General features: G+C 50.4%; 1 protein-coding gene across 2 annotated transcripts in view; it reads right to left on the bottom strand.

The window, feature by feature from the left end:
* The window catches only part of PAK4 (p21 (RAC1) activated kinase 4), a 28,850-nt gene extending 10,440 nt beyond the window's left edge, over nt 1-18,410 (bottom strand). For both annotated transcript variants that reach the window (XM_044667399.1, XM_044667400.1), the window contains exon 1: nt 18,316-18,410. The gene's annotated coding sequence lies outside the window, so the exon portion shown is untranslated. The remainder of the gene's footprint in view (nt 1-18,315) is intronic.
* Nucleotides 18,411-18,793: the final 383 nt, after the last annotated feature.

The following is an 18,793-nucleotide window of genomic DNA, read 5'->3' as shown; positions in this document are numbered from 1 at the left end:
TGGCTCTTTCGACTGCCCTCAATTTTCTCAGGCTGCACTCCCCATTACGGGCCCTGGACCCTCAGCTGGCCTGGGTTCTTGCTCTCATTTCATTAGCTGCCCTTGCTTCCAGCTTCTGGCAGTGTCTTTTGGAAAGCTACATTGGTTGCAGTTTCCTGCACAGTGACAGCCATCTCAGTTCTCTATGTTCTATAGAGTATTCTACAGAATTCAGACAAGAGACTGTCCAGGGACAGACTGACCCACTGCCCACTACCACTCAGCCACAACAATTCATGGAAAAACTCAGAACAATGTTTTTAATGAATATCACCTGGTCAAACATTCAGACTCCCCAAGTTATATGGAACAAAAATCTTCAAAATACAGAGACTTAACCGAGGATCATGGGAACAGGAGATACATGTCACCACCACCAGTACCATGTGCCCTTGGGTCCTAGCCTCCTATGTTTAGTCAATGACAAGAAGGAATTACTTTATACATCTGTTCAATAGTCAATGGTCCAAGAGCAGGATACTGACTTGTCTTAGGACTACTTCCATCTGAATCCCACCAGAAACATGAGAGCAAGTTAATAATGGTGTCTCATGTCTCTAGGGCAGTGATGGGCAAAACTACGGCCTGCAGGCCATTCGACATTATTTCTAGCCTGACAAATACAACGAGTAGGATACAATACAATGAAACTTCCAAAGGGTTGCCTTAGAAACAGACTGACAGAGGAGCACTTCCTTGCCTTTGGCCCCTTTTTAAAAAATTTGCTCATCACTGCTCTAGGATTCACAACACCCCTGTGAGGTTAGATAGGCTCAAGAAGGTTAAAGGTCTTGTCTAGGGCCATTTAGTGACTAGAATTCTAATTCAGCTTTTCTGATCCCAAACCAAGTGTAGCCTCTCCAAAGGAATGAGGGAACTCTTCACTAGGTGAGGAAATGGTCAGTAGCAAGAACAGGGACTTGGAGGGCAGGTCATGGTCATAAGGAAAACTGAGCCCTGCTCCTACAAGAAAAAGCTCCTCCATTCTTCCCCTCCACTGGGCTCAAAGCACCTCTGGAAGGCATAGGATGCTAAACTTTGGAGAGGAAGCCCTTGGAGGCACAGGGATGGTCTAGACTGGGGACATCGGAGCCAGACAAACTCTGGCCTGAAGGCCAAATCCAGCCTGATGCTTGTTTAGAGGAAGCCTGTAAGTGAAGAATGGCTTGTGAAACCTAATTCTAAAATGTAAAAGCCATTCTTAGCTTATCGCCCATTCAAAAACTAGTAGTGGGCCAAATCTGGTTCATATTTGAGCCCATCATAAAGTGTCTCAATTCTGGCATGAGGACAAATAGGGATATGATGACAGAATCAAATAATCTAGGAGTTAGAAGGGACCTTAGTGAGCAGATAGTTCAACCGAAAATCCAAAGGAATTCCCACTCTAATTTATGGGGCGAGTAGCCACCCAGCTTCACTTCCTGGGCAGCTCTCATTCTTAGCAAGTTTTCCCTAACATCAAGGTTCATTTTGCCTTCTTGTAGCTTGGCTCCTGATTCTGCCTTCTGGGACAAGACCAAACCAATCTAGCTCCTCGTCCACAAAAATTCAGTTCTTTGGAAAAGGAGGGTATGTCCTTCAACTGGGGAATGGCTGAACAAATTGTGGTATCTGCTGGTGATGGAATACTATTGTGCTCAAAGGAATAATAAACTGGAGGAATTCCAGGTAAACTGGAAAGACCTCCAGGAATTGATGCATAATGAAAGGAGCAGAGCCAGAAGAACACTGTACACAGAGACTGATATGCTGTGGTAAAATAGAATGCAATGGACTTCTGTACCAGCAGCAATGCAATGACCCAGGACAACTCTGAGGGATTTATGGTAAAGAATGCTACCCACATTCAGAGGAAGGACTGTAGGAGAGGAAACACAGAAGAAAAACAACTGCTTGAACGCATGGGTTGAGGTGGACATGATTGGGGATGTAGACTCGAAACTACCACACCAATGCAACTATCAACAATTTGGAAATAGATCTTGATCAATGACACATGTTAAAACCAGTGGAAATGTGCATTGGCCATGGGTGAGGGGAGTGTGGGGGGTGAAGGGGAAAGTAGGAGCATGAATCATGTAACCATGTTAAAAATGAATATTAATAAATGTTTAAAAAAAAATTCAGTTCTTCCAAAACTTGAAAAAAGCCTTCCTCTACTGTTCTCTCATAGCTTTTCTTTTCTAGGCTAAATATCCCCAATCCCTTTGACTCAAGGCCCCACACCATCCTCATGACCTCTTCTGGACTCTCTCCAGGAGATCAATGTCTTTATTAAACTGTGGTGCCCAGAACAGAACACACACAATAGTCAGATGAGGTTGGACCAAGGCAGAGTATAGGAGGAAGACTGCCTCCTGGAAGCTTGGTCTCTCTTCATGCTGCCCAAGATAAAGGGACAAGTTTGTGAACAAATACTTGTTCTAATGAGCCCACATAAAAGTAATGACCCAAAGAAGAGATTGGAGAATGCATGCTCCCTCTTCTTTTTCAAAGAGGTGGGGAGGAGAGCGTGGAATGTGGCACAGACTATTGTACTGGGGGATATGCTTAGTTTTACCCGTCTTCCCCTCTTTCCTTTTCCCCGGGATAAAAAATGCTACAAGCTCTAGTGTTGTTAAGAGTCTCCATTCTGTGAACTTAAGTCCCAGGTCCCCTTTCTCAGAGAATTGTGGAGCTGGAAAAGCTCTCCCAGGGCAGGAGCCCCCTTTATAACCAGTCTTAGTTCAAAGCCCCGCTAGCATTTCCTCAAGCAGCCCATGCCATTCCTGGAGTGCTCTCGTTGGTGTAAAGGGTTTTTCTCAAAGACAGAGCTGAAGTTTGCTTCTTGGTGACTTTCCTTGCTCCCATCTGCCCTATAGGGCACATGCTCCAAATACTTGAACATGGTAAAAATGGCCTTCCTGGATCTTCTCTTCTCCAAGTTAAACATCCCCAGATCCTTCACTCAATCCTCATGCCATCCTTCCAAAAGTGAGAGCAAGCCCTCAACACCTCTTGTAGCTTAGACCGAACCTCCTCCTTTAAGGGATTCAGAGGGGGCAGAAAAAAAGGCATGTTAGTCCCAAAGGAAGCAGATCCCTTGAGAAGAGACAGCAATTGTGGTTGGACTGAGCCCAGATCCAGACCTACCTGAGGTTTTCTTTGCTCTAATACAGGCCTTGGGGCCCAGTTAATGGAGGTTAACAACCCTTTCCTTTCTTCCTCCTCCTCATCAGAAAGAGGGGAGAGATAGGAGAAAAAGACTGCTGGCCCACCCTTTCCTCTCTCCACCAAAAGGTTCACTAACAAAAGGTTTCTCTCCTGTGTCCTGATGGGAAGTAAAGCAGGAGCCAGTCCCAGTTGCAAATGACTCCAAAGTCCCTGGAGCCCTAGATGCCCCTCAGATTGTAGGAGACCTCTCTCTCAGGATAGGCCCACAACTCCTGAACCTTGTTCCTATGACTGACAGCTTTGGCACTGGCAAGCAAGCACTCTCTTGCTTCCCCCCCCCCCCCCTCAGAAAGGGAGCCCTCCGGAGCCATGTGAAAGGGGACAACAAGCCCTGAGGCCTCCCATCAGCCAGCCTGGGGCTAGCCCTACTTTTCCTGCCTGGTAACAAACAGCCTCCATCTAGGGCCTTGCTAAGAGATCCAAGGCAAACACATTGAGACAGAGAGTGCCAGAGAGGATGGGAAAAGAAGGCTGGAGAAGGCTGTCGGGTGGCAGGAAGCAGAGGACTGGAACTCCATCCAGGAGCATTGGGGTGGATGCAGAGGGTGCTAAGTGATCATTCCCCAGTGGGGGCCCCAGCACAAAGGAGACTTTTTCAAAGCCTCAGTAGGAGGCCAAGGGTCTAGAGGAGAGATCAGATAAACTTCATTCATTCTAGTGAAAGAAGGTGCCCCTCCTCTCCCATCAATGGGCCCTTCTCCTCTCTACTACTCCCCCCCACCCCACTCTCCCCAAGGAACAAGAAGAAAGGAAGATAGTCCCCGTCCCCTACCCCCTAGAAGCCCTGCTGGGCACCTGGGCACACATCATGGTACTGAAAGGCAAGGCCAGCTCAGAGCCAGTCCTTCTTCCCCTTCCTTGCCCCCTCCCTCTCTGAGGGAGTTCCGGGGCCTGTTCCCAAAAGAGCAGTCCCCAGCTCTACCCTCAGACCCCACCCCTCTCTCTCAGGGCTCACCTCCACAGCCCTCTTCCTCCAGCTTTCTGATTTCCAGTCCAGACAGGGCTGGACCTGAGTGGGGGGTTCAGAGGGGAGCACTCCCAGGAAGGCTAGGCTCACGGGCTAGAGGGAGTCAGCTCCCCTCTCCTGGCATGTCAGCATCTGAGCCCTGCTCTGGCTGGCTGACCCTGCTCTGAGCAGCCCAGCTCCCGCTCACTCCCCCGGTTTCCCTCCTCAGGGGCGGCCCCTTGGCAGGGGTTCAACCTCAGCTGCCACAGGGAGGCGGGGGCTGGGGAGGGGCGAGCAAGCGAGGGCCTGACTCAGATTCCCTGCTGTTTGTAGCTGCCCAGAAGGGCGGGGAAGGTCCTGGCTGGGGCAGGATGGGAAGGTGACCGTAGGCCACCTCCCCCTTACTTAGAAAAGGGGAAGATGGGGAGGGGGAGCCCAACGGTAATGTCTGCTTCCATGGACCACAGGCTAGAGAGGCAGCAGGGCTGAGCTGAGCCTGGGCCATGAAGCCAGGGGAGGTTCAACCCTGTGGAGCCCAAGGCCCTCCCCTCTTCAGCTTCTGTATTGCCCTGGCTAGGCTCTGGGACGGATGCCAATGGGAGGGGGGGGGGGGCGGCAGAGGGAGGATCCTGCCAGCAAGGTGCAGAGCCAGAGGGCCGGCAGGAAGGGAGGTCCAGCTGATGGCCAATGAGATGGCTCTGTTTCAAACAAACTGACCAGTGAGATACAGGCTACAGGACAACTGGCTTGTGGGGAAGGTGAGCCAGGGCCTGGCCTGAGGCACAGAGAGCCCTCTTAGGAGGGATGCCACATGGCCACCTGGCACCCCCTAAAGGGAAGAGAGGTTCAAGAGAGCCTGTGGCTTCCCCAGATCATACCTCTAATGTCTATAAGGCTGGCTCCCCAGAGGATTAATGGCTTTGACTCTACCAGGTGCTTAGAGATCCCAAGATGAAAGGGATGGGCTCCACCCACGCCAGGTCATTAAGACTCCAGGCTTTTCCCAGCCTGACTCACCCACCAGCAGGCCTCCAGGATACCAAGACATTCCCCCAACCCAGACCTCAAAGGCCCTGAGAAGCATGCAGGGGGAAAGCCGGGGGAAGGTGGGACTCTTCTGTCCTTCCTCCCTTCCCCCCACTAACACCTAAGACACATGACCCTGAACTCCCTCCTCAGCCTCCCCCCCTTGGGTGATGGACACAGTGAGGACTTGGGGCTTCTGGGCCAAGACAGAGTCTATGGGGATGAGAAGTTGGGGGTCTCAGCCCCACCTCTGCTGGGCTGGGGAAGGTAGGAGGGAGGGGAGGAATGATCCAAAGGCCAGGAAGGATCTCCAAACCAGCCCAGCTAGACCAAAAGCTGGTTTGGGGGCAGAAGTCCATCCAGGTGGTCCAAAAGCATTTCTATTTTTCTTTCTCTTTTTAAACCCTGACTTTCTGTCTTAGTAACAACTCAAAGACAAAAGGGCAAGCAAGGGCTAGGCAATGGGGTCAAGTGACTTGCCCAGGGTCACACAGCTAGGCAGTGTCCGAAGCCAGATCTGAACCCAGGTCCTACTAACTCCAAATGTGGCACTCTATTCACTGCCACATGGAGCTGCCCCTTGAAAGCATTTCTTAAGCACTTGCTAAGTGTCAGGCACTGTGTGAAGGCCTGGAGATACTAACTGTCCCTTAAGAAGCAAAGATGTGAATTCAGGAGAGCGGAGGTTCCTAAGCAGATAAGACAGAATCCCTAGAGAGCAGAGGGGAGGCAATCCCAAACAACAAGGTGCCAGTAGCTGGGAGGGAGCAGGAGAACCCTCCTGCAGAAGATGGGGTTTGGGCTGAGTTTTGAAGGAAGCCAGGAGTCAGAGGCAAAGGGCCTGGGAGGAAAGGGGGAGCAGCAAGAAGACCAGCAGTGTATCAGGCCTGTGGAGTGAGGAATGAGAAGGCAAGCGTAAGAAGTTCAGAAAGGTGGGAAGGGTCAGTTAGGAAGAGCTCTGAATGCCCAATGAGGATCTTAGAGGGAATGGGGAGCCACTGGTGCTCCTTGAGCAGGGGGGTGCCACAGTCAGACGAGGATTTAGGCAAATCTCAGGAAGTGAGTAGAGGAGGGTGTGGAGTGGGGAAAACTTTGAGGTAGAGAGATCAGTCAGGTAGCTACTGCCGAAAGCCATTCCAGAGGTGATATGCTTGGGGCTGTGTAAGTGGAGAGTTGGGAAGGCAGAAATGATACTGGTCAGTGGACTGGATCTTTGGATGAGAAAGGAACAGGGAGGAAGACGGTGCTCTCAATGGGGATAGGGAAACTGGGAAGAAGAGAGGCTATGGGGGGAAAGATAATGAATCCCATTTTGGATTTTAATTTGAGGTGTCTATAGGACATTCCGTTTCAGAGAACTAAGGGGCAGTGGGGGATGCAATAATGGAGATATAGGGATCCGAGAATCACCTCCATAATAACTGAAATCATGGGAGATGATGAGATCACTACCCAATATAGTATGCAGGGAGAAAAGAAGAGGGGCCAGGCCTGAGTCTTGTGGACCCCCACAACTAGCAAAGGAGACTGAGAAGGAGGGGTCCCAGAGAAAGGAGAAAAGGAATGGGGCCCTGAAAACTTAGAGAGAAGAATATCAAGGAGAGAGCAATCCACATTGTCAGGAAGGATGAAGGCTGAGGAAAGACCATTCAATTTGGCAATCAGGAGATCACTGGCAACTTTAGAGAGGGCAGGTTCAGGTGAACTCTGAGGGCTGAAGCCAGAGTCCAAAAGGTTTAAAAGAGAGTGAGTGGGAAGGGCACAGAATCACCAACTTTTTTTTTTTTAACCTTCCACCTTAGAATATTGTATATTGGTTCTAAGGTAGAAGAATTGTAAGGGTAGGCAATAGGGGTTAAGTGACTTTTGAAGGGTCACACAGCTAGGAAGTGTCTGAGGTCAAATTTGAACCCAGGACCTCCCATCTATAGGCCTGGCTCTCCATCCACTGAGCCACCCAGCTGCCCCCCAAAGCACCAACTTTTGAAGGGAGTTGAGACCTGAGGATGAAATGAGGATCAGGGAGCCATGGGCATACTTGCAAGCCAAAGAGAAGGAGTCAGTAGAGGGAGAGAGACTAGAGATTACAAGGAGCAGAGTGGGGATGAAAGTGGGTGCAATCTGTTGAGGACTGGCCCAAGGGCCAAGGAAGAGGGGTTGGCCTTGGCAAGGAGAATCACCTTGCCACCAGAGACCTGAGAGCAGAAAATGTCTGAATGATGTGAAAGGAAGAGAAAGGCAGAAGGGGGAGCTCACTTTGAGAAGCTTCATTTTTTTTTTTTTTTTTTTAGTAAAGCAGGAAATGTAGCCCTTAGCAAAAAGGGTCACAAAAAGGACAGCTAGGTAGTGAGGTCTTTCATGCAAATCTGACCATAGATACTTTCTAGCTATGTGACCCTGGGCAAGTCACTTAGCTCCCATTGCTTAGCCCTTACCACTCTTCTGCCAATACATAGTATTGACTCTAAGATGCAAGGGAAGAGTTTAAAAAAAAAAAAAGAGGGTGAGAAGAGGAGTGCTATGAAGGACTTGAGGAAAGACAAGGTTTAGAAGAAGCTACTGTGGAGAGGGAGATGGCACATCAGTTAGGGAGGAAGAGAAAACATGCTGCACTGAGGAGGGCCTGCATGAAATCAGAAAGCTTGTATTCATCATGACCCCAGGCAGCATGGTTCCTAATTTCCTCCAATTCCAATCTTATGACAAGTGAGGAGACTCCAAGGAGGAAGAGAGCAGAAATCCACTGCTGGAGTCTAGGCAATGGGACCCGGACTGAGGATAGTGTCAGCTGAACTGGTTCATCAAGGGTAGAGAGAAGCCTGTGCAGGGTGATGGCCTAGGAGAGGCCTGAGGGCTAGAGGAGCCAGAGGTCACAGTGAGGAGGAAGAACAGGGAAATAAGGAAAGACCAAGGCAGACAACGGAATGTCTGAGGTTGTGAATATGGAGGTAGAGGGATGCTAATATCAAGTACACCCATTAAAATAATGAAAAAAAAATGTGAAGGATGGGGGCCTACCAGTACCAGATCTTAAACTCTACCATAAAACTGTGATCATCAAAATAATATGGTACTGGCTAAGAAGTAGAAGGGAGGATCAATGGAATAGACTTGGGGTAAGTGACCTCAGCAAGCTAGTGTTTGATAAACCCTAAAACTCCAGCTTTTGGGACAAGAACCCACTACTTGACAAAAACTGCTGGGAAAATTGGAAAACAGTATGGGAAAAATTAGGTTTAGATCAACATCTCATACCCTACACCAAGATAAATTCAGAATGAGTAAATGACTTAAATATAAAGAGTGAAATCATAAACAAATTAAGTGAACATAGAATGGTATACCTGTCAGATCTGTGGGAAAGGAAGGAATTTAAGACCAAGCAAGAGATAGAAAACATTGCAAGATGTAAAATGAATGACTTTGATTATATCAAATTAAAAAGGTTTTGTACAAACAAAATCAATGCAACCAAAATTACAGGGAAAGCAAAAAACTGGGAGAACATTTTTATAACAAAACTTTCTGACAAAGGTTTAATTTCCCAAATATATAAGGAACTAAGTCAAATTTACAAAAAATCAAGCCATTCCCTAGTTGACGAATGGTCAAGGGACATGAAGAGGCAATTTTCACATAATGAAACCAAAATTATAACAAGCACGTGAAAAAGTATTCTAAATCCCTCCTGATTAGAGAAATGCAAATTAAAACAACACTGAGGTACCACCTTACACCTAGCAGACTGGCCAAAATGGCAGCAAAGGAAAGTGATAAATGTTGGAGGAGATGTGGCAAAATTGGGAAATTAATGCATTGCTGGTGGAGTTGTGAATTAATCCAACCATTCTTGAAGTCAATTTTGAACTATGCCCAAAGGGTTTTTAAAAGACTGCCTGCCCTTTGATCCAGCCATACCATTGCTGGGTTTCAGCAATGTATGTACCCCAAAGAGATAATAAGGAAAAATACTTGTACAAAAATATTTATGGCCACGCTCTTTGTGGTGGCAAAAAATTGGATAATGAGGGGATGTCCCTTGATTAGGGCATGGCTGAACAAATTGTGGTATCTGATGGTGATGGAATACTATTGTGCTCAAAGGAATAATGAACTGGAGGAATTCCATAACCTCCAGAAAGTGATGTAGACTGAAAGGAGCAGAACCAGGAGAACCTTATACACAGAGACGGATACACTGTGGTACAATTGAATGTAATGGACTTCTCTAGTAGCAGTAATGCAATGATCCAGGACAATTCTGACTGACTTATGAGAAAGAACACTATTCACATACAGAGAAAGAACTATGGGAGCAGAAACACAGAAGAAAAACATATGATTGATCATGTAGTTTGATGCAGATATGATATGATTGGGGTTTTGGAATTAAAAGATCACTCTACTGCAAATATGAATAACATGGAAATAGGTTTTGAACAATGATACATGGATAACCCAGTGGAAGGAGAAGAACTACAAGACTGTGGGCCAGCAGGCAATGAGCTTAATGGAGAAGGTTGGAAGATGCCTATGGAGCTGGAGCCTCTTAATCAATGGAAGCAGCATTGACTAGAGGGGGCGGGGAACATCTGAGGAGTGAGGAAAGGCCGTTTTGTTCCTAGAACCCCAAAAGTTAAGTGGGGGTGTCTGTAGGAGATAAATTCCACCAGCACTTGGTCTGAGGCTTACTCCATAAAGATTCTTTCTAGCCCCAGGAAACAGGGAAACCCTCCTAGATTGGAGATCAAGATCATCTTGTCTACTCCTCTGTCCTCAAATAGTTAAGGAGGTAGGGGGCAGGGAAGGAAATGAAGGATGAATCTAATAATTCCAAAATTCAAATGGGGCCAACCCAAGAGCTTCTGTACTATTCCCCCTGCCAGGACCCCACTTTGGAGGATAGATGAATGAACACCTTCATTGGCCCAGGAATGGCCCTGAGGAGGTCAGGCAGGAGCCAGGCAGTCCTCTGTCTCCTCATCCCCAACAACAGCCTACTCCAGAGCTCAGTCAGGTAATACATGTGGTCAGCAAGGACCTAACTTATGCACTCTGCAATCCCAATGGAGGAGCTGGCTATTGGCAAATTACTTTCCAGCCTCATTTCTAGCAGAAAGAAGGGGTGTTTGGTTCTGTTCCCTTGGAATACTTTCAAGGAAGAGTTTACAGGGTCTACCACACTGTGGTAGGTTGTTGCTTCATCAATACTGGAACTAAATTATTTAGCACCTCTTAAGAGATTTAATTAATGGTGCCATAAATAAAACTCTCCTCTGGACAAACCTAAGCCCCACAAGCATGATGGTGAAGACTGGGTCAAAAGCCACAATTGTGCAGAATCCCAGCAATCTCCTCAAGTCCATTCCATCCCTTTCTTCTACAAAGAGGAACCAAGAGGCAGTGGGTAGGTGCCCCTGCCCTGCCCCACTCCTGCAGCCTCCTTGCTACCTGCCCTAGAAGAAGTCTAGACCCTTTGGCTGAGCAGTCTGGCCGAAGCTTAGTAAGGTAGCAGGCCCCTGGGGCTGGTCAGAGGACCTCCATCCCAACCTAGAGAGATTTCTGCCACTTACAGCCTGGGTGGCCGTGGGCAAGCTGTTTGCCCTCTGGGGGCTTCCTGAGGTTTCTCAGCTGGGAGATGAAGAAGCCTAGTCTGATGACAGCTCTACCATCTTCCTTTTTCACCTTTTAAATGCCAGGCAAACTGGCCTGCTGCAGATTCCCCTTACAGGCCAGTCCAACTCCCCTGGCCTCACTGCCTTGTTCCCTTGCTCAGGCTGCTCTTGGTGCCCGAGTTAACATCCTGCCATGCCCAGGCCTCTTCTGGGAGGAGGGACAGGCAACAAGTATTTGTTAAGCACCTACTTACTGTATGCCAGTACCTGTCCTAAGCTCTTTCCACACATCTTATTTGAGCCTTACAAAAGAGCTAAGTGCTGCTATGATCCTCATTTTATAAACAAGGAAATCTCATGGAATATGAAACGACCGGCCCAGAACGACAACTACAATGACAACTAGGAAGTACCTGAAGCCAGATTTGAACTCAGGTTTTCTGACTCCTGGTCCCTCCTCCCTTTATAAACTCCTGTGCCTATTTGCTCTTATCTGTGTTCATCTTGTTCCCTTCCCAGAGAATAGAATTTGTTTAATGACGTGGAAGGGAGACGGGAGGAGGAAGGAGGGGGAGGGAGCGCACACTTTACCACCACAACCACACACAAACTACACAAAGCTGGAGGTGTGTTGAAGAGGGACAAGCAAGGAGGCCACGCACTGGGTCTAAAGCCTAATCTCTGGGTATAAATCAAGCCTGGGCCCTAAAAGAAGGCATTAAGTTACCACGAAATAAGCAGTCATACCCCAGGGGAAGAGCACCAGCTAATGGGTGCAGGGCATGGCTGTGAATAGAATGCCCAAGATGGTCTTTAAGCTGAGCTCTGGAGAGAATGGGCTGACCAGGGAGGGAGGGAGGCCACTGCAGGCCTGGAGCAGAAGGCACCCTGTGCAGAGGGAACAGCGGAGGGTGGTCCAGCTTGGTCAAAAGCTGAGAGGGAAGAGAGATCCACAGCCAAGGTCTCTAGGGCCAGAGTCCAAAGGGTTTTATTCTAGAAGCCCCGTGTGCCCTGAGAAGAGGAGCAACACAGTTAGCCAATCGGGCAGCAGTGTGGACTGGGGAACCTGCTCAGAGACTGCTGCAGTAGTTCAGGCAAAAGGGGGTGGACCCTGAACTAAGCCCTGGAGAGAAGAGGATGAAGGGGATGGCTACTAGAAATGCTGTGGGTGACAGTGAAGAAGTCGGGGTCACTCTAAGGCTGAGAAGTGGGGGGCTGCAAGGATGGCAACATCCTCCAAGGAAACCCAGCAGTTAGGGTGAGGGGAAGACTATTGGGAGGATGGGAGCTTGGGGGACAGACTGGGGCTGGGCATATAGCTTTGGGAGTCACTTACAAAATCCTAACAGTACTAATGAGAGCTAACTCTAGAGAACTTTAATGTATCCCAAAATACTTTACATAAATTATCTAATTTGAAACTCACAACAAGCCGGGAAGGTAGATGTTTTAATTATCTCTACTTAAAGATGAGGAAACTGAGGCTGAGAGGTGACTTGCCAAGGGCATGGAGCTACATTTTACAGCTCTAGGGAAGAATCACTGCTATTCTCCCTGAGTCCTTACTCAATCCTTAGGCTGCAGGATCAGGAGTTAGGAGCAAGGTTGGGCAAGTTTATAGCTCCTGGGAGATGGGAGGTAAGAGGCCCATGGCTTCTCCTCCTGAGTCAGGGTGACTCTCCACAGGGACCAGTCCAGAGCCTGTGGCTCAGCAAAGGGGATCGACCTGGGAGTGCAGTTCATTCGGCAGGGGAAAATTATCTGCAGTAGCCTTCCCTTCCTGGGCTGGCTTCGAGCAGATCTTCAGCTTTGAGCCCTGGGGTCAGCAGAGGTATGTGAGGAATGGGGGCAGCACTTGGTACAGGCATCTCAGACTCCTCCCCCCCATGTCAGCCCCTCCAAGAGAGGATGGCCTCTCCATCCCATCCTCTTCAGGAAGTCCTTGCTCCTGATGCCTGACTACAGCCTGTGGGGGAGACAGACCTCTCCCCAACCCCCACAATCAGCCAGCCCACATCTGGTAGGATGATTGGAACACCAGATATGTCCCCTGAAAGGGCTAACTCCTGTGAGGTGGAAACCCCCCCCCCCAACCAAGGACACATTTTTGTCAACAAAGTTGCTTTACTCTTGGGTGGGCAATTCCCGTTTGTTGCTAATTAAACTACAAGTTGATTAGCTGAGAAAAAACCATTAATTAGCCCTTGACATAATTCAAGGAAATTACAGCCTCTTCTTCTCCTCTCCCCCTCCATGCTCCATCAGAGCCTGGGGAAAGAAGGGAAGCCCTGACTTGGCTCATTTCTTACTGGCTGGAGGGAATCCTTCTCCATCCCCTTTTTAAGGGGCTCTCAGAGGAGAATGGAAGCCTCTATCTAGAGTCAGGGACTGAGGCCTAAAGACTGGACAAAGGGAAAGAAGAAAACCTCGAGGGAGACTTGGGGCAAACTTTTGAAGCTTCCCAAAGATGAGACCTGGGGAAGCATCTCGGCACCAAATTTTACATGGGTGGGCTTCAGGGAAGGTATCAGGGATAGCTCAATGGGTTAAAACAGGGTCCCTGTCCTCAAGAGCTCCCAAGAGCCTAGTTAGAGAGATAGGACACAGGCACATGCTGGAGAAGCTCACCCACTGGCCCTCCTCATCACTCTCAGACTGTTCCACCTGGGCATGCCCAGGATTCTTCACTGCCCAAGTCAAGTTTAACCCCTTCTGTTGCCATGATCTGGTCCCAACTGTCCAAGTAGCCTCTTCAACTCCCCCCCACATACACTTTCTGCTCCAACAAGAACAGACTTAGGGCAAGCTTCTACTGCTAAACTGTCCCCACATTCACACAGTCTGTGAGTGGTCTGCTTCTTGAGCAAATGATTTCCAACCCGAAAAGAGATACTGCCCACCCACCATGCCAGCTCTGCTCCTTCCTAATCAGCTGCTGTGGTCTCAGGGGACAGGGTCATGACTGGCACCAGGAGAAAATTATTCAGCATGGTGGGCTCTAGGAGATGTCTAGCACATGGCTTCTAGGGTGCTAGGGGAGTGTGTGTGTGTGGGGGGAACATGCACCACATTGGCTCAAGTCCAGAGTCGTCACTTGGCAATCTCAGCAAAGCCTGGGAGAAATCACGGTCGGCTAACAAAAAGGCCTTCCAGAAAAATGGTGCTCTCAGAGGGAGGCCACTGAGAAGATCAGCTCAAGGGCAAGGGACTAGCTGGGAAAACTGGGAGTTTGAGGGTGGGTGGGGAGAGGGACTGGAAGGGGGTGCACACAACAATTTTGTGTTTCTAGAGCACTCAGGCTGACAAGTTCTTGGCTCCCTTCATAATAAACAATTCTGGGAAATTCTCAGGGTGAACAGAATGATCTCATTTTGCAGATGAAGAAACTGAGGTGAGAAGCCTTGCTGGTTTGTCCTAAGGGCTAGGGGCTCTGAAGTGCTGGGCAGCCCTAGCTCTACCCAACAATCAAGGTGGGGCAGGGGAAGGAGAGATAAGTGAACTTACTTTTGGCCAGGAGAGTTCAGGGACTTAGCATACAGCCCTGTTTTATAGCAGCAACGTCCCATCTAGGGCAGGGAAGATGACAAAGGGAGTTGGCTGAGAAGGCCAAAGCTACTGGAAGTGTAAACTGAGAAGGAGGCTGGGCTCCCAGCCCAACCTTGCAAGGGCCCCAACACTAGGTGCCATTCACTGGAAAGGCCTAGGGCTCCAAGGCACCTACTCCTTTACATGGGCAGGTAGGGGTATACCAGGACCAAGGTATGGAGTGGGAATAGCTAATGATGAAAACACCACCTGCCGTTGTTGGAGGGAGGAGGAAGTGAAGGCAGAAAATGCCCCAGGTCCCAAATCCTAGGCCTGGAAGGGAAGGCTGGGGACTCCTACTCTTGGAGCTCCTGTGTACACCATCCACACTCTCCTTATAGGTCTGGAGACCTACAGGAAGGGAGCTCCCTCCTGCTGGAAGCAGGCCTTTCTCTCTGGACTCCACTGACCTCACCACCCTCAAGCATCTTCTAAGACCCTGGAAAGGCAGCTGGGACTCTTCTAATTCAGAAACCAGCTGGGCAGTCAAAGGACAGGGACAGTCAATGAATCCAGCCTGGGCCTAGCCCTGAATGGGAAGTGGGAAGACGTCCCATTTCCCCCAACACCGACATATACAGGAGATGGCTTCCTGCTGGCTAGGTCGATAATGACCACACTAGACCACAGCTGGACTAATGGGAATACCAGCTGGCTGGGGACACCCCTGAGGCCAAGGAATGGGAAGTAGGGATGGAAATGGAGTGAGAAATCCAGGACAGCGCCAGGGGAATGGGTGTGAGTCCGGTGCCTAGGAGAGGACGTTGGGGCAGAGGCCTACAGAGACCCACATGGGATCCTCAGGGGTTACCCAGAATCCAATTACTACAGCAACTAGGGTTCTGGGGTATCATCCCCAGAGCACTGGGTAACACCCATTTCATCTCCCCAGGGGGATATAGCTCTAGTGAATATGCTATGTTCTGATAGGGACCCCAGAGGGGCAGACAGGAGGGTCTGTTTGGCCACAGATACAACAGCTCCCAGGGGTCAGTCTGACCTGGTCTTGCCCCAAGTCTTGAAAACTAAGGATATGAGCAATGAATGCCTCTGGACCAAGGCCAGCCCCACGGCTCCTCTAACTTTAGACCTGGACTCAGATGGGAGCCCTGAGAGATGATTCTGGGAAAGGACTTGGTCTTGACCTCCTTTTCCCCACTCTGGAACTGTGATGGTTCTCTAAACCTCTGCCTAGAAGTCTTCCTACAGGATGTAAAACCCTTAAAGCACTCTATACATAAATGAGATACTAAGGATAACTGGCCTATCCTTCAAGCTCCGGATTCCCCCTCCATACCACCACTTCTTCCTGCCTCTGCCATTCCAGACACCCCCAGAGCCCTATCTTTTCCTATACCTATTACATATTGCTGTCCAGTGGAGATTCTATAGTGCTGGGTTCAAATCCCAACTCCTAACACTCATTAGCTGTATAATATTAAGCAAATCTCTTGACCTTTTGGGTGTGTTGCTGTTTCCATCTGTAAAACGGAGGGGAGGGGCTATAACTATAATAAGCCAGCCTCAGAAGCCTCTTCCCAAGGTCCTCTCTCAAACCCTGACTCCCTGCTAGCCTGGAAACAGCTCCTGAAGCTGGACCCTTAAGTCTTGCAAAGATCTCTTTCCCCCAGGTATTTCATAGACTCTTGAGAAGTGCTGGTGAGGCTGAAGGAATGAATAATGACTTGTTTTTATTCTTAACCCGGCCACCTCTTCAAATCACTGCTGGATCAAGAACAATCCGAAGAAAGCCAGCTCTTCCAGGCTTGGAGTGGACCCCCAGGTCCAGATCATCTGCTCCCTTCCCCATACACACCCTTTGTGACAATAGCAAGTTCCCTTCTACATCGCTAGCCAGAGATAGCCTCGTGCTCCATCTCAACTTGACTTCCCCATGAGTCCACAGTATCAAGCAGGGCTGAGTCACCAAGGAAAAGCCTAGGAGAAAATGCCCCAGGAGAGAAGCCCAAAGGATAGACCTAGGAGGGCAAGATCTGCCATAGCTCTGCTTACCCTTTAGTAGCCATGAGACATCAAATTTCTCTCTGCCCCTGTCAAGAAGGAATTTCTATCCCATTCCTAGAGCCTGAGTTCCTCATTAAGAAACCATCAGGCCACCAGCAAGCCTGGCACTAAAACATTCTCCCCCTCCCAAGAGGATGGGTGGGAGATCTTGCTCCTCCAGGCTCCTTTATAGATAGAGGAGACAAGCAAGGGAGGGGCCACAGTTCAAAGGCTGCCACATGCCCACCCTCTCCACTGAGTTATTTCTCAGCTGCCAAATAAATTTACCACTTCAACAGAACTGCACATCAGGCTTCTGTCTCTGCAGCCCAGGGGATGTTGGGGGGAGGGGGTCAAAGCATCATCCTCCAAAGACCAGTGTTCCCCAGAAATCCTTGCTGTCCTCTCGAGGAGCCCCCAGGGGCCCCTTCAAATATGCCCTCAAGCCTCCAGATTGCTCATTCCCAAGGAGCCCTCCCTCTAGGTACACATCAGCCTTACTAGGGCTTAGAGTCCAACAGACAAGCATTTATGCAGTACCAGAGGAAGAGGGCTCTCCCCTCCCCCATAAAATCCACCTGTATCCCTAGGCCAAATATTCACAGAAACACATGCAGCAGCTTCCCAGGAATGCTTCACATAAATTAGACCCCCTGAGGGGCCCCCCACCCCAAGTCTCCGGGGTTAATTCCTAGAGGCCCACCGTGATGTCTCTATAGTCACCTGAGGAGTTTCTATCCCAGGGCAAGGGCGAGAGCAAGAGATAAGCTCAGGCAACAGCTCCATTTGAGCCATCCCAGCAGGGCGCCCACTCCTTCCCCAGCTGGAGTCAGTCCCAGAGAAACACAGGCCTGCCTCTCTACAAAGCTCCCTTCCCTCCCTGGCTGGGGACCCCTAGAGATCAGCCAGCCTCTCTACATGGCTCCCCTCCCAGACTCACCCAAACCCTCTCCCTGGCCGACAATTCCTCCTCCAGGGCCTCCTGTGCCAGCATTCTCCTGGACCCAGCCCTCATCACACTCAGACACCAGATGCCTACACCCTCCCAGAAAGGCCAAACTCCGGGCTCTCCCAGGAACACCCTCCTTCCCACCCCACCCACTCCAGCTCCCTGGAATCCTGAAAGGGGTCATAGAGCCTCCGCAGCCCCAAGTGTCCAGTTTCCTCTAATCAGGAGACAGAACTAAGCCTCTCAACAAAAGGGCCCTAAAACACAGAGGAAGCAATCCCTGCCCTCAGGGGATCTCCACTTCGGTGGCTCAGGCAGAAACAGAAATCTACAGCTAGACTGGGCCCCCCAGAAGGGAAATTCCCTCTCCCACTACGAGACGGCGCGGCTTCCAGAGCAGCTGAGAGCCATGGGGGTTAAGGGGGAGCTTGGGGTCCCATGGGGCCAGCCCCTTCCTCTTTGGAGGGGCGTCCACGGACACCTGCACACAACGTGCCCATCAGTACACAAATGCACACATACATCCTGGCCTCAAGGCTGCTAAGGGGCGTGTCTGAGACCCTCCCCCGCCCCCCCCCCCCCCCGGGGTGGCAGGATTAGGAAGGGTCAAGGCTGGGCTGGGGGAGGCGCCCGAGTCCCTTCCCTGTTCTCTGACCCTTCACCCTTCACTCCTGGAACCTTGGTTATTCCTGGATTCCCAAGATCGCCCGCCGCTCCAGGTAAGGGTCTCTAGCTCCTCGCAGGTTCCCTTCTTGGGCTGATCCAAGACCCGCCGCTCAGGTGCTGACCTTTGACCTCCATCCGGGGGTCCCCTCTCCCCAGCTTCTCGGCCCCGCCCCCCTCCTCCCAGGTGCCGACCTCTTGCCTTCCCTCCCCTCCCCCCGCCGGCCCACACCTCCCCCGCTCGCTCCTGCCCCCCACCCCGATCCTCCAACCTTGCTCCCCGGCTAAGCCGCCGCTCCTCCCGGGGCTCAGTACCCCACTCGCCAGCACTCAGCTCGCCCAGGCCAGAGCCGCCACCGCGGCCGCCGACGCCGCCATATTGAATCCCGCACCAACATCCGGGGCATTTCCCCCTGCCGCCCACCCGTGCCCATGGCAACCGCGACTGTTCCGGGCGTGGGGCGTGTCGTCCCTGATGACACGCCCATCGAAGGGGTCTCCGATTGGCTTCAACCACCCCCGCCACATAAACCGTCCAATAAAAGAGCGCCAGAGGAAGATGCCGAACGAGGATTGGCCAATTTAGGGGATAATGGACGTGAGGGCCTCCCCCTTGGCCAACCTGCGGGCTTCTCTGCGGCGTTCGGTTCCGCGAAGCTGCTCCGGACGCCGGCGGCCTTAAAGGAGAAGGGCAAGTTTTTCGACACACTCCCCCCCACCCCACCTCTAGGGGCGGGACTGGAACGTTGG

This window comes from Gracilinanus agilis, chromosome 3 (genome assembly GCF_016433145.1).
Source record: "Gracilinanus agilis isolate LMUSP501 chromosome 3, AgileGrace, whole genome shotgun sequence".
Taxonomy (NCBI): Eukaryota; Metazoa; Chordata; class Mammalia; order Didelphimorphia; family Didelphidae; genus Gracilinanus; species Gracilinanus agilis.
Note: the sequence above shows the minus strand (reverse complement) of the source record. Positions and strands in the feature narration are given on the sequence as shown.